We start from the raw sequence: 15000 nt of genomic DNA, 5'->3' as shown, positions 1-15000 counted from the left end.
TCTGTCTCTGAATTTCTGTGAAAAAAGAGCAAGACTAGGTTTTTCATTAGAGGGCTCTCTCTCTCTCTCTCTCTCTCTCTCTCTCTCTCTCTCTCTCTATACATTTCCGTGAAAAAAGAGCAAGACTAGGTTTTTTCATTAGAGCTCTCTCTCTCTCTCTCTCTCTACATTTCCGTGAAAAAAAGAGCAAGACTAGGTTTTTTTCATTAGAGGTCTCTCTCTCTCTCTCCATATCTGTGAAAAAAGAAGGCAACACTAGGTTTTTCAATTAGAGGGTCTCTCTCTCTCTTCTCTCTCTCTCTCTCTCTCTCTACATTTCCGCCGTGAAAAAAGAGCAAGACTAGGTTTTTTCATTAGAGCTCTCTCTCTCTCTCTCTCTCTCTCTCTCTCTCTCTCTCTCTCTCTCTCTCTCTCTCCCATTTTCCGTGAAAAAAGAGCAAGACTAGGTTTTTTCATTAGAGGCCTCCTCTATCTCTCTCTCTCTCTCTCTCTCTCTCTCTCTCTCTCTCTCTCTCTCTCTCTCTACGTTTCTGCGAAAAAAGAACAGAACGAGACTAGGTTTTTTTTTTTCATTGGAGGTCTCTCTCTCTCTCTCTCTCTCTCTCTCTCTCTCTCTCTCTCTCTCTCTCTCTCTCTCCACATCTGTGAAAAAAACGGCAAGACTGTTTTTTTTTCATGAGGGCTCTCTCTCTCCCTCTCTCTCTCTCTCTCTCTCTCTCTCTCCAATTGTGTGACAAGAGATCAATACTAGGCATAGCATTAGAAGGGAGATGAAACAAACGTTATCAAAATACAGAGTAAAAGTTCAACCGAAAACGAAATACAGAGTCAAAAGTGACTTTTGTAAGCACAAAGAAACGCGCAGATTTCATTAAGTTTTTGCTGGATGTGTGGCAAACTTGATTATCCTTTATTTGCAAATTCGAAAGCCGTGGATTTAAACAAGGGATTACAATGAGAGTACAAAAGCTGAATATTGTAATGGAGAAGAGACCATAAAAAAAAGCTTGTACACAGTAGTCTAAATCAGTAAAAACGTGAGTAATTTTTTTTATTGAATTGGTACTCGGTATATCTATTCTGAGCCCCTATTACGAGTAGTTCCTTTGGTAATCCATAATTGAGAAAATCTCGCCTAATTGGATGTAGTCCTAATCATTAGGATGACATCAATTTGATTTGGGCATGAAAGAATTGGTGTAGTATTTATGACTGGTATTACACACAGGAAAACTAACACGTAGCTACGATTGGCTCTAATTTCCAACTGTATCTACCTTAATTTTTATTGTCTTAGTTATGTACTTTCCGATAATTCAATGGTAGTTTTTCCACAGAGAGTTTTCATCATATTCTTAAGTTTTCTTGCCAGCACTCTACTTTCGTCAACGAAACGTTGATATTCTTCGTTAACGTTTGTAAATCGAATATTTGAACTGTAAAGGCTAAAAGTTTGTTTTCATTGTAATTAACACAGAAAAAAAGGCAATTAGCAATCTTAAAATTAAAATTCCTGAGTATAACATATAATCTTGTAACACATATGCAGTAAATGCTGTCGAACTTTTCAGTTCCAGAGGTCCTGAAGATGTCGTGGAATTGATACTTCAAAAATTCAAGCGAAAATGCAATGCTATTCTTGCATTTTAATACATTTCTATCTATTTATTAATTCATCAATGTATTTTTCCTCTTTAAGAAATGAGATATCTTCCTATTGCCTTTACCTTTCTATTACTTCCTAATAAACATCATGATATTCTTGGAAATCTTGAATTTCAAGTCAGTGCCCCCCCCCCCCCGTGGGATTGTTCCATATGAATAGAGTTCATCTTCTGAATGATAATAATAATAAATAATAATAAGTCGAGTTATAATTCCGTTGAACATGTGTGCCATTTTTGAGAAACAGTGCATCACCGGAATAGCTGAAGCCTTTACTTAATTTTGTATTTATATATTATGTCCGAGTTGCTCTGCATAAAATTTATGTGACAGGTTCGCTAGGGTCAGTTCTTACAGGAATATCAAATATTCCGCTTGAGTGTAAAATCATTGCTTTTACAACAGGCGTTATTAATAATAAATTGGATGCTCACAATAAGTAAAGATCTGTTAAAATCAACAAGTTATGTTGAAGGATTGCTACTCCAAAACACCTCTATTTGTGCATAGGAATGTATTTCATTCTCGACGTTTTAAAGCACTTATCTATAATTTCTGCAAAAGCTAAGTTCAAGCAGTTGTAAGGGCTATTTGTATAGTGCTAAAATCATAATTAACCTCTAAAGTTTGTATGTTTTTTCCGCATATCTCTTTATCTGTCATTTTTAAAACTTCCTGGTTGCCATCAGTTATCCACCGATTTTTAGTGCCAGCAATTTTTTCAGTTTCATCGCAGTCTCTCTCTCTCTCTCTCTCTCTCTCTCTCTCTCTCTCTCTCTCTCTCTCTCTCTCTCTTCCCGTCATCGTTAGTTTACGTGATTTACCTTCGAATTCAGTTTGTTGTTTTGTAATCACATGCTGACAAGGTAGTCACTGGATGTCTGTAATATTTCGGGAAATACATAAATAGTTGCGTGGCACTTCTGCTTTTACATTAGCTGGAACCGAGATGAAGCTAATATTCTTATGTATAATGTCATTTTCGCGGTCTGTTATCAATTCATATGCATTACCATTGTCGTCTGAAATGCCAATTTCGTTTTGCAGCATTTTAATACCATTTGCAAATGGAATGATGACCTTCTCCCAACTGAAATGAGATATTTATCATTCTTTGATTGTAGTGTGAGAGAGCCTAAGTATGACTTTCTTTGTTTTAGGAAATTTATTTTCACATTAATGGCTTCAAGAATCTTTTTTCTGTTCCATTCAGTGAATTAAGATGTTAGCAAAGTGATTACAAGTAGTTACAAGGATTAGAATGTCTCAAAGACTTGTTAGTCCATCCGAGGAGACATCGTGTGCTCACTTATCTGAAGGAGCAGGTTTTGCTGTTCGTTCACAGTGTCCTAATGATATTGTCTAACTTTCTTTTAAACTCTTCCACACTGTTGCTGTTTACAACTTCGGGTGGCAGTTTATTCCATGTGTCACATGTGAAGAAGTTCCACACAAAGAGATATTTTCTAGTTTCCATCCATTATTTCTTGTCTGGTTTTCGTTTAATGTAAATAGGATACTGTCTACTTTTGTTATGCTCTTTATAAGTATTTACTTAAAAAAGCTTAAAAAAAGACATACCTGCGAACCTCTTGGACGATTCAGTGTTATCGGTAGTTGAAGGCTTTTGTTTCACTCCCTGTCACCTTTGCGTTCGGTCGGTGTCACGTGACCTTTTATAGCGTGTTTTATTATATTATTTATCATCATGATCCATTTGTAATGTACTGTGCATACATACAGCCCTATAAAACAAGCCCACGAATCACGAACTCTTATAGCATGCTTTCAAAGGTTAAATGTTCATTTTCATGAAAAGACAGAAGAAAGGGGAATAGAAATGTGTAATTCTATTAATCTACATCATTCATGAAAACAGTAACGGGTGCAACTGTATATAATAATGTTATCGGTAAAAAAACAAGAGTGAAAAACCGTCCCAGTATACCATTGTTTATTTCTGTAGACATTCCTCGTATTTTCCTAAAATTTTGTTGTGATTGTCTTCCCTTTTTCGCTTCATTTATTCTACAGTCACCTCCTCTCTCATCCATTACATCTGCTTAAAATACCTGCACCAATTATCCACTTCCAGACTCCCACTGTTCATTTTAACATCCAGCGTTCCACCCTCTTGGCTTCCATTTACTGTAATAACCTCTCTCTCTCTTATATCCACGTTCAAACTTCTCCTTAAGGCACCTTGCAGCTTCTCTTCACTCGCACCATTCACGCTGTTTTGTCTTTAATCACAACTTCTGTTTGCACGTATTTTTGCCATTTACATAACTCTCACACGACTATATTTGTGTATTAATAGTGACAGAGGCATACCTTCCTTCAAGAGCCACCTTGTACTGCCAACCTATGACGTTCCCATTCAGTTATCGTATTGTAAAACAAACCTCAATGGAGAAACTGCGAATCAATGTACACCGAAAATTCGACGCAATTGTTTTATAAGAACGCAAGGTCCACATACACATAAACATACATAAATGTTTGTTGTGTTCATGTCATTGTATCTGTATTTTAAAGCAAGAGATGTCCATTCGCTGTTCTCGATTTCCTGCGAATGAATCCTTCCATTTACGAGTTTCCATTATATACATACATGTTTCCCCCCCTTCCAGTGCCAGATGCATTAATTTTCTTCCCGCACCTACATACATAAACTTCATCCTCATTTGTCGATGTGACGCGTTTGTTCACCAGCGAATCCCTCCTTTTGTGCAGAACCCTCCAGTTAACACCTTGACAGCCACTTCTTTCCAGGGGTATTTCGTGAATGCATTAGAAGTCGGCCCATTCATAACGATCCGGTAATTGCTTCTTTTCATTCAAGCGGAGAAGACTGGCATTCAAGCGAGGTTTTGTGTTCAGCCAGCACCCCCTACCATACCTCCCCAATAACAGCCCTCCCTCCCTCCCCCCCTACAATTCCGTATACCAGCTGGACGCTTCACATAGTTCCATAGACTAGAACTACTCTATGGACCTTGCTTCTCAACAGCCAGACTTTCATCCAGAGCCTTTGGCATACATTCACCTTTAAAATGTCCGATGTTAATTACCTGAGGTCTCCTTAGGGGACGGTGTAAGGTTATTGTTTTATTAGTCGTTGTAATTTTTTTTTTCTCTCTCTCTCTCTCTCTTTCCCCACTTTCGATCATTCCAAGGTGTATTGGGAAGGCACGATCTTGCGGTGTGGTTTATGGAATTTGTGGTCAACGGTGACCAGTGTTCTTCTGGTGTTTCTCGTGCTAAATTGCTCCTTATATTGCTATTCAGGCGAAGGAACGAAGTTTTCTGCGCTTCACTTTACGATCTCTCTCTCTCTCTCTCTCTCTCTCCTCTTCCCAGAGCTGCTGCTTCTCCTCCTTCTCCTTGATTCTCCTCATTCTTGAAAGCCCGTTGCTCAAGGCTTTATCTTTCGTCTCTCTGATAGCCTGATATGCAGCCGCTCTTTACTTTCATTAAAATTTGAAGATTTCTTGTCACCGAACTTTCCTGCTGGAAAGTTTTGCGCCTTAGAATCGTCAGATCTTGTTCACAGGGCAAGGAGACTTTTTTTTTTTTTTTTTTTTTTTTTTTTTTTTTTTTATTTAGCCAAAAAAATACTCTGTCCTCCCTTCCACCATTTTGTCTTTTTTTATTTCCTTTTGCGCTCGCCATCTTGCATTTTGGATGAGGAACATTTGGGGGACAGGTTTAACTTTGCTGTGTGTTTTCTTTTCAAAGGAACTGAAGGGAATTTGACTTTATCCTTTAAACGTTTGTTATTTATACTTATGTATATGATTCCATTACATAACATTTCATAATGGTCCACATAGGACAAACCTTTTTCTTTTTAAGTATATCATAAAGAAATTCAAGCATTAACCTGAGAGTAATTTATCGTTATTTCGTCACATTCTATTTTTTGTCTTTTGCAGAAATTAAAAACAATGTATAGCGATTTCGTTGACCATAACATCATATTAACCGGAATGTTTTGATAGATAGAAATGCTTACATTATTCTAAAGATGAAACAGAAACTCATAATTCATATATTTTGATATTCCATAGTGTTAACAAGTCCCAATATAATACAAAATTTTAACTAAGAAAGGAATCTTCCAAAAGGGGCATATTCCATAAAAATTGCAATGGCCAAAACTCTATCGAATGAGACTTTCGATGGATTTGATAACTTTACAACTTATGAGTATCTAAGTTAAGTATATCTTAGTTTAACCAGACCACTGAGCTGATGAACAGCTCTCCTAGGGCTGGCCCGAAGGATTAGATATTTTTACGTGGCTAGGAACTAATTGGTTACCTAGCAACGGGACCCACAGCTTATTGTGGGATCCGAACCACATTTTATCGAGAAATCGATTTCTAATCACCAGAAATAAATTCCTCTGATTCCACGTTGGCAGAGCAGCGGGGTATTAAACTCGCGACTACCGAATCGGTAGGGAAGCACGCAACCCACTCGTCCAACAAGGAACTATATCAAAATCTAAAAAACGTGTTGACCATAGTTTGAAGTCAGCTAAAAGCTAAAAACTATGGCAATTGGTAACAAACGAATAAGCCAAGAGCAAAAATACATCACAAGTGCTTTTCTGATACCTTTAAAAATGCTAAACCCACCAAAATTGTCGAATATTAATTTTAAAGTTATTTCAAGAGTTAACACAAGCGATCAATCAGTCTAACCACTTCCAGGCTGTGGTATTCTCTGCTGTCCTCTGTGTTCCCTGAAGCTTTTGAGCTGGCTCTGTATGCCGTCATCTTAGAGGAAACTCCACCATGGAATAAAGACGAATTTTGCACACATTCTTTCGTCAGCTAGGAAAGGAGGATGTTCTGAATTCGTAAGTGCATGTGCTTGTAATATATATATATATATATATATATATATATATATATATATATATATATATATATATATATATATATAGTATATATATATATATTATATATATATATATATATATATATATATATATATATATATATATATATACATATATATATAATATATACTATATATATATATATATATATATATATATATATATTATATATATATATTGTGTGTGTATGTGTGGCAAGTATGCTTAATTAGCCTTTGTGCATTCATGTACAGTCATGCATTTTCACAAAATACCAGTCATAAACTTTAACATGTTAAAACCTGGGAAGTTGAAGTAACACCTATTCTTATTCTTTTCATACGAATTCTTGCTCCATTCCTAGTAGAAGAGGCAGGGAGGTCATTCCTAAAGACAAATATTCTAAGATCTAGAACGACAATTCCCGCTCAGATGTTTTTAAGTCACAGTTATCGCCACTTAATATAGGAGAGTCACAGTTGATCGTGAAATCGATAGGATCATTTATATGTTTACGTCATAACATGATAAAGATCTTTGTTGCCATCGTTATATGGTGATGAACTACGGTGATATCGGAGCAGTTTTCCCATTGTTGGAGATTTTTCCCTATAGTAGGTATCTTATTCATTTAATGTCTCGTATCTAGACGAATGAAATGACTGTAGATTCTAATGTTTATTTTCATTATCTTTTTATCAATTCGCAATGCCATTACGGCGCGCCTGAACGACCGAGATTTTGTTTATACAGAAAATATCTGATCGGCATAATTATATTATGCGCTCTCGCTAATCTATTCTCGCGCACAACCGTAAAAGTTCAGTGAGGAGTGAACAATTAGATCGTCGTTCATTTGCAAAATGAAAAACTCTCTCTCTCTCTCTCTCTCCAGTTAAAGCGGTTAGAGCTCCTGCTTAATAGCCTTTTAGCCCTTGCGCTCTTAATTTATGCAGATTGGTTAATGACCGGTTTTTTTTCTTTTACGAATTTCCACAACAACTGGGGGTTTAACTAATTTCTGACGTAGTTAAGGTAAATTGTTTCGCTGTTCATTTCGAGTAGATTTCTTTTGGCTTTCTCCGGCAAGACTTGGGCAGATTAGTTGAGGGCTAATTGTTTTAGCCTTGTTTTCGCTCTCCTTATTACATACGCTTTTGGATTCCAGTGAATTGGCGTAGACGAGTGTTTTGATACATTAGAGACAAGCGTGTTTATTTCTGTCAAAGGTTAGAAGGCGTAATCTTTTGACAGTTTACTTCATTTGTATGCTAGTATGTATTGCCAAATTATCTCACCTGACTAAACAGTGTTTCTTCATTATCTTTCTGCTCCCTGTTGCTGTGTCTCTGATCATTATCATATTTTCTCCGTCACTCTTAATTAAATATGCCGATTTGGTCAACCCAGAAATGCACTAAGTAATATCTTTCATTTACTTGCTTTTAACCTAATCCAAGGTCTTTAGGAAAACCTAGATACTCCTTTGTACGTTGTAATTTTGTCTGGGATACACTCTTGTTTAATATGGGAAAATGCTGAAGTAGGCAGAAAAATTGTTAATATAGTAACCTGCCTTTTTTATTCTTCCTCTCAGGAAGGATAAAACGGTAATTTTTAGCACATTTTTTTAATGAATGCTGAAGGGGCCACTTGAGATTATATCCGTAAAGTATTAAAATAAAGTAAATGATATCATAAGGTAAAAAGACAGTGAATATTTTGAAGGTCATAGTTCCCATAGCAAGTAACGCATTAGTTATCCAGTGAAAATCTTCAAGAAGTTATGACCACTATGCTTTTATTGTATGAAAAGGACACCAAACTCAACTGGGAAAGAGGAAAGTAACTAATATTAAGTTAACTATGATTACTCACTATGGTCTTGATTATTCATGTAAAACATAAACAAAACACCAACTTGGCGTACAGTCTTTAGCTAATTACTACAATGACCAAGGGCGATAAAAGACAAGAAAAGAATCTGGGAAACAGAATGACAGTAACTTGAAGTGATGAAGAAATGAGATAATAAAAAAATAATTTGATAAATTATTGGAAAGAATCATTCCACTCCAAGCTAGCGTCCACCACGCTGCCAAGACTAGACAGCTTTCAGTAAAAGGGACTGAAACTGAAAGACATCTGGCGCTGGTATCATAACTTCGCGGTATCATGACTTCGCGGTATCATGACTTCGCGGTATCACAACTTCGCGGTATCTCGAGAAGCATGGACGCTGAAAGATTGGCAAAGGAGTGACGCCCTTAACGCCGTGGCATTAGTAGGTGCGATAGCTGATGCTTCTTGGTGACATAATGTTTATGAAAGGTAATCAAGCAGGAAATATTGGACCAGGGACTAAATTATACTGGCAATTGTTGGGGAAAAAAAGGCTACCACTGGTTTGCTTCGCGCAATTTTACTCCGACGACAAGATTCTGCAGACGTCCAAAAAGTAAGAATATTGTTTTAAGAATGGAACGCAAAGTTATGAAAGTATTTGGCAGTAATGCTTTCACATTTGTAGATATCGAAAGCTGTATATATGTGGGAGTCTGCACATGTGTAGTTGCAATATATATATATATATATTATATTATATATATATATATATATATATATATATATATATATATATATATATATATATATATATGTTTATTATATTATATATATATATATATATATATATATATATATGTTATACATAAATATTAGATATATACATATGTATAATATTAACATATGAGTTTAGATATATGTACAGAACTTATGCACACACACACTCACATACATACATATATATATATATATATATATATATATATATATATGCATATATATATATATAATATATATATATATATATATATATATGCATATATATATATATAATTATCATATATATATATATATATATATATTATATATATGCATGTGTGTACACGTTTCAAGAATATAAGCGTTTTGTATTGCGTGAGAGAGAGAGAGAGAGAGAGAGAGAGAGTGCAAGTTAGTCGGCCAAGTGAACACCTCCCCACACACACACACACACACACACACACACAGAGCAGTCGTATTGCCGAGCCATTCCATTATTCGGATGTGCTGAATGGAAGGCGCGTAATTGTACATGAAGCGAAGCTTTGTTGTTGATCGTCTGAAGTGAAAGTAATCGCTCTTGATTCGCATGATTTTCATAATGGAAGGCATTAATGGGTCCGTGTGCTCCCGAAGGCGAAATTATACGAATGTGGGAAGCGATCATTACGCATTTAGTTGGGGGGAAAGAAAAGAACGCTGATTATATGCTCGACGGCCGAAGCCACTGGAACGTGTTCGAAGGAATAACCATTTTTTCTATAATTAATTCCAGGGTTGAATGAATGAATTTTCGTCAGCTTTTATTTTTATTAGTTTTTTAAATCCTTCATTTATTTTATTTCAATTCATACGCCCAGCACCAACTGAGAGAGAGGAATATTTGGAAGGGTGTACGTCATATCAAAGAGTATTTTTTTTTTTTTCATTTCAGTGTCAAGGAATGAAATGGAAACAGGGAATTGAAATCACAAATTCGTTTTATCTTTTCGAGTATGTAAAGCTTTTAGTATATGTCATAAAAAGGAGGAAAATATTGAATATTGACAGAAAACGAACTGAACTGATTGGACTAAAAGTGGCCATCCAATATTTATTTACTTTGCATTTATTGATTTTTCTGATTGCATGTTAAGAGTAAAACAAATGCTTTTTAAATCGTTTGTTTCACTTTTTCAAAGAGGTCGAGCAATGCCCAACTAAAAAAAAAGTATTAAATTTTGATAGATCAAATTTAAAGTCTGTTTCTCGGGGCCGGCGGGCGGCCGCGGGCCCCGCCCCCCCCAACCCTTTTTTTTTTTTTTTTTTGTTGGTTTTTTTTTTTTTTTTTTTTTTTTTTAATATATCGTCCGCCGGTAGCTTCTCCATATGGTTGAATGTTTACACCTACTGGCGTGAGTAAAAGGATTGATATTGAAATCGTATGTGCTTGGATATATATATATATATATATATATATATATATATATATATATATATATATATATATTATATATATGTGTGTGTGTGTGTGTGTGTGTGTGTGTGTGTGTGTGTATGAATCTTATCACATTACCATTATTCATATAAATGCATCAAGCGCTGGTTCGAACCTACGAGAGGACGAAATTGTTATCAACTAAAAAATTACCTATCGGTTAACATATATGAAAATATATTAATTCCGAGGTAAAGCGAATTGGATATTAAAGGACATTTGTAGCTTGTTGCATATAGAAGGATCGAATGGTTGTTCTCGTCCCTCCTTTCAACAAACTACCGTCAAACTGAGGCTCTTGGCGCGTACACCTACTATACTCTGTTGTTTTCCATCTGTCCATCCACCTGTGGTGTTTTTGTATGGTAACACTGCGTCCCGGGCTTTAAATAGTTACGCAATGTGTAAGTTTTAGGTAAATAAAAGGATATCCGGGTGTACATTTGCAAATGAAAAGTGTTTTAATAATTTACTGTATGCGAATTACACCGTTAATATTCGAAATAGGATATTGTTATTATTGTTGAATGTAAGCTGAATGTAACTATCTAAAGCCCGGGACGCAGTGTAACCATACGCAAACACCACAGGGGGATGGATAGATGGAAAAAAACCGAGTATAGGCAAAGTCTACTATGACGACCGACCAACAGCTGCCATAGCTATTCAGGAGAGCTGTATGTATGTATGTTTATATATATATATATATATATTATATATATATATATATATATTATATTTATACATATATATATATATATATGTATATATATCATTCGAGCTACAAATGTCCTTTAATATCTAATTCGCTCTACCTCAGAATTGATATATTTTCATATATGTAAACCGAAGGGAATTTTTAGTTAATAATTCCGTCCCCTCATGGGATCGAACCACCGTCCAGCGGACAGGCACGAAATCAGGACTACATTGACGTTATTGATTCATGCCTTTCCGCTGGACGGTGATTCGATCCCATGAGGGGACGAAATTATTATCAACTAAAAATTCCCCCTAGGTTTACATATATGAAAATATATCAATTCCGAGGTAGAGCGAATTAGATATTAAATGACATTTGTAGCTCGAATGTTTTGTATGAATCATGGTGATGTGATAATTATTCATTATATATATATATATATATATATATATATATATATATATATATATATCATACATACATACATACATACATACATACATTATAGTATAAATATATAAACATGAACTACAAAGTCACTTAATATCCAATTCGCGTTACGTCGGGAATATCACCTAAGGGGAGTGAGGAAAAAGCCGATGGTCATGGGAACGTCGACTGGAAGTCGTTGGTGGGTATTATCGGGTGTTCGAGTCCTCTTAGTACCAAAATAGATTACCACTTAAAATTCCCCTTTCGGTGATGTTCCCGAAGTAGCATGAATTTTAAATCAAATTAAACAACATTTATAGTTTAATGTTGGTACATAGAATATCACTGTGATATATGTATATATATATGCATACATATTATATATATATATATATATATACTATATATATTGTTATATATATATATATATTATAAACAGACATACATACAGCTCTCCTTAATAGCTATGGTCGGTCGTCATAGTAGATCTTGCCTAGTAGGTGTACGCGCCAAGAGCCTCAGTTTGATGGTAGTTTGTTGAAAGGAGGACGAGAACAACCATTCGATCCTTCTGAGAGAGAAGAGAGAGAGAGAGAGAGAGAGAGAGAGAGAGAGAGAGAGAGAGAGAGAGAGAGAGAGAGAGAGAAATGTCATTTAAAATACATTGGACACCTGGGAATTATTAATCTTTCATGTATATTATTCGTAGCAGGTTGTCTCTCCCTTTCCATGATTATCAATTCATTTTTTCATCTCTTTCTCCGTCTCTGATTCCTTCTCTCTGCCTTTTCCTGGTATTTCACCCCTCCTTCTTTTCGCCCCTCTCTCTCTCCTCCTCCTCTCTCAGCCTTCTCGATCACTCTCTCTCTCGCCCCCGTTAATCGTTGCAGGGATGCATGAAAGCACACGAAAAAAGGAAGAGGAGGCAAGAATGGTGAATTCCAGTTGGAATCTTTTACGTTTTAATTGAATTTATTTCAGGCGGAGGCAAAATATCAGTCTGGAGAGAGAGAGAGAGAGAGAGAGAGAGAGAGAGAGAGAGAGAGAGAGAGAGATTATGGACATAAAAGAAGAAGTAATTGCATTACAAGAAAGGAAAATATGAAAGGGCTGTTATGGGGCAATTGCGTCATCAAACTAGTGTAAACAAAGGTAAATAAAGGTTGATATGATTTTGGAATTTCTTTGAAGTATATATATATATATATATATATAAATATATATATATATATATATATATATATATATATATATATATATATATATATATATATATCCTATATATAAGCGAATGCCATGGGGAATTGATAGGCAGAAACTCGGCACCAAGCGCTTTCGTCTGTATCCAGGCATTTTTGTGCTTCGACAATGCCTATTTAAAGGCGAAAGCGCTTGGTATTGACTCTCTGTTGTCATCTTCCTTGTGGTATTGCTTATATAATGAAGTCACGCGCATCTTCTGTGATATTTAAGCATACTATATATATATATATATATATATATATATATATATATATATATATATATATATATATACAAACACATACACATACACGTACACACACACACACACACACCATGAGCCCTATTTTATTTGTTGATGATAAATACAGAACGAATGGCCGATACGGTTTTTGACCATTCATTTGGAATGACATTGCTAGCTAGATCCATGTCAGTCTCTGCACTATTTTCAGATTACTATTAGTAGACTAACTCAAACTCATATACTGTAGTTCACCGCTTATGCCTACAGAAACACAGTGCTGTTTGATGGAACATATACCCAATATTTGGACCATTTACTATGGTTATGAACAAATGAATTGAGTCAAGTTTTACAACCTGATTTGGCTGCATTACCTTTGCCTGTTGCGAGATCATTTAGTCACGGCCGAGCCTACAAAATTCAGATAAGCCTACAAACACACAAATACAATCTATCGGGACTCGAAGCTCATTTGAAACTAATCCCGTCCCGTAATGAGAAATTCTTTCCTCACAGCGTGGAAGAAAGGCTCCGTTGAAGACAGATTACAGAAGAATGGTTAATCGCCTCTTGACCACATACGTCAAAGAAAGTGACGGCTGGTGAATCCTATTGTGACAGAACTCCACACCTAACCGTGCTATCATATCTGCCGAGCGGCTGTTTCTTAACAGCTTTTTGTAAGTCTTCGTGGCGTCTGTTGTCTGTCTGCGATGTGGGGCGTCCTTATTTATTCATGTTTATTTTTAAGGGGAAGAGTTTTTAGTTCTTCTACTGTGGCGAAATACAGAAGGGTACAGCGTCATGCATAATAAAAAAGATGGTGAAAGAATACAGTCATGGTGAATTACAGTGAGGGGTATAAAGTTAGGGTATTGGCTAAATATGGAGATAGAATTAGAGAGAAGAGGAGAGAATTCAAAGGTTATACAAGAGACAAGGAGAAACTATGAATGGGACTGATGTGACTGACACTAGGGCTAAAAGAGTAATTGGATGGTGCGGATCGTGTTGGTTTAAAAAGGTCACAATCATTTTCAGGGAGGAAGAAAAGAGAGAATAAAGGGTGACGAAGCACTATCATAATCATAAGATTTATTGGGAGATACCTCAGTTGAAAGTTTTCAAACCTGATTGCTTTTTTGTATCTTTATTTTATCTATGTTTTTTTTTTTGTGTGCAGACTTTCTTTTTTTATGATTTTTTGTGTAGACTTTCTTTTCTGTAGCAGCTTCCTTTGCAAGTCAGTTCTGTAAAAAAATATATTCATTAAGAATATATTTATATTATTAGTGCTACTTCTATTATTACTACTACTAACCTAATACTGTTACTACTGCTGCTACTATTATTACTACAGATAACCTAGTCATTTTAGACTAGACAAGATGCCTTGAGAAGTCACCTGTCGCAGGCATCAAAATTCTAGTGTTTTTGTAAATTCCTTCAGGAATTCTAGTAGAAAATATTTGTGCCCGATGCGTTGGGAATTGTCTCGGTATCTTCCGTTTTGCTTTCACACCTCTTGATTTTAAAATATTTTTACAAAAGTAGTGGTATTTCAGGGACAATAAGAAAAGCACCTACCCTTTTGACCATAATTTGTAAGGTTATTACAGTCATTAGATTTTTAAATCTGGTTATCTTACAGTATATTGGGAAAGGAATTTGAACGTATCCAGCCACTTGGTACTATGTATATGATCTTTGTTTTTTTTTTTTTTTTTTTTTTATCCATT

The sequence above is a fragment of the Macrobrachium nipponense genome, chromosome 42 (assembly GCF_015104395.2).
Source record: "Macrobrachium nipponense isolate FS-2020 chromosome 42, ASM1510439v2, whole genome shotgun sequence".
NCBI classification, from domain to species: Eukaryota; Metazoa; Arthropoda; class Malacostraca; order Decapoda; family Palaemonidae; genus Macrobrachium; species Macrobrachium nipponense.
The sequence above is the reverse complement of the archived record's forward strand: the minus strand, read 5'-3'. Positions refer to the sequence as shown.